Genomic DNA, 2358 nt, shown 5'->3' with positions numbered 1-2358 from the left:
AGGGCTATGGGGGGGTCACTGTGTACAGGGCTATGGGGGGGTCACTGTGTACAGGGCTATGGGTGGGTCACTGTGTACAGGGCTATGGGGGGTCACTGTGTACAGGGCTATGGGGGCGTCACTGTGTACAGGGCTATGGGGGTCACTGTGTACAGGGCTATGGGGGGTGTCACTATGTACATGGCTATGGGGGGGTCACTGTGGACAGGGCTATGGGGGGTGTCACTGTGTACAGGGCTATGGGGGTCACTGTGTACAGGGCTATGGGGGGTGTCACTATGTACATGGCTATGGGGGGGTCACTGTGTACAGGGCTATGGGGGGTGTCACTATGTACATGGCTATGGGGGGGTCACTGTGGACAGGGCTATGGGGGCGTCACTGTGTACAGGGCTATGGGGGTCACTGTGTACAGGGCTATGGGGGGTGTCACTATGTACATGGCTATGGGGGGGTCACTGTGGACAGGGCTATGGGGGGTGTCACTGTGTACAGGGCTATGGGGGGTCACTGTGTACAGGGCTATGGGGGGGCGTCACTGTGTACAGGGCTATGGGGGGGTCACTGTGTACAGGGCTATGGGCAGGGCTATGGGGGGGTCACTGTGTACAGGGCTATGGGGGGTCACTGTGTACAGGGCTATGGGGGGTCACTGTGTACAGGGCTATGGGGGGGGTCACTGTGTACAGGGCTATGGGGGGGTCACTGTGTACAGGACTATGGGGGGTCACTGTGTACAGGGCTATGGGGGGGTCACTGTGTACAGGGCTATGGGGGGTGTCACTGTGTACAGGACTATGGGGGGGTCACTGTGTACAGGGCTATGAGGGGGTCACTGTGTACAGGGCTATGGGGGGTCACTGTGTACAGGGCTATGGGCAGGGCTATGGGGGGGTCACTGTGTACAGGGCTATGGGGGGGTCACTGTGTACAGGGCTATGGGGGGGTCACTGTGTACAGGGCTATGGGGGGGTCACTGTGTACAGGGCTATGGGGGGGTCACTGTGTACAGGGCTATGGGGGGGTCACTGTGTACAGGGCTATGGGGGGGTCACTGTGTACAGGGCTATGGGGGGTCACTGTGTACAGGGCTAGGGGGGTGTCACTGTGTACAGGGCTATGGGGGGGTGTCACTGTGTACAGGGCTATGGGGGGGGGGGTCACTGTGTACAGGGCTATGGGGGGGTGTCACTCTGTACAGGACTATTGGGGGTCACTGTGTACAGGGCTATGGGGGGGTGTCACTGTGTACAGGGCTATGGGGGGGTCACTGTGTACAGGTCTATGGGGGGGTCACTGTGTACAGGGCTATGGGGGGGGTGTCACTGTGTACAGGGTTATGGGGGGTGTCACTGTGTACAGGGCTATGGGGGGTGTCACTGTGTACAGGGCTATGGGGGGTGTCACTGTGTACAGGGCTATGGGGGGTGTCACTGTGTACAGGGCTATGGGGGGTGTCACTGTGTACAGGGCTATGGGGGGTGTCACTGTGTACAGGGCTATGGGGGGTGTCACTGTGTACAGGGCTATGGGGGGGTCACTGTGTACAGGGCTATGGGGGGGTCACTGTGTACAGGGCTATGGGGGGTCACTGTGTACAGGGCTATGGGGGGGTCACTGTGTATAGGGCTATGGGGGGGTCACTGTGTACAGGGCTATGGGGGGGTCACTGTGTACAGGGCTATGGGGGGTCACTGTGTACAGGGCTATGGGGGGGTCACAGTGTACAGGGCTATGGGGGGTCACTGTGTACAGGGCTATGGGGGGTCACTGTGTACAGGACTATGGGGGGGTCACTGTGTACAGGGCTATGGGGGGTGTCACTGTGTACAGGGCTATGGGGGGGTGTCACTGTGTACAGGGCTATGGGGGGGTGTCACTGTGTACAGGGCTATGGGGGGGTCACTGTGTACAGGGCTATGGGGGGTCACTGTGTACAGGGCTATGGGGGGGGTGTCACTGTGTACAGGGATATGGGGGTGTCACTGTGTACAGGGCTATGGGGGGGTGTCACTGTGTACAGGGCTATGAGGGGGTCACTGTGTATAGGGCTATGGGGGAGGTCACTGTGTACAGGGCTATGGGGGAGGTCACTGTGTACAGGGCTATGGGGGAGGTCACTGTGTACAGGGCTATGGGGGGGTCACTGTGTACAGGGCTATGGGGGGGTCACTGTGTACAGGGCTATGGGGGGGGTCACCGTGTACAGGGCTATGGGGGGGTCACCGTGTACAGGGCTATGGGGGAGTGTCACCGTGTACAGGGCTATGGGGGGGTCACTGTGTACAGGGCTATGGGGGGTCACTGTGTACAGGGCTATGGGGGAGTGTCACTGTGTACAGGGCTATGGGGGGGTCA

This window comes from Pseudophryne corroboree, chromosome 10 (genome assembly GCF_028390025.1).
Source record: "Pseudophryne corroboree isolate aPseCor3 chromosome 10, aPseCor3.hap2, whole genome shotgun sequence".
NCBI lineage: Eukaryota > Metazoa > Chordata > Amphibia > Anura > Myobatrachidae > Pseudophryne > Pseudophryne corroboree.
The sequence above is the reverse complement of the archived record's forward strand: the minus strand, read 5'-3'. Positions refer to the sequence as shown.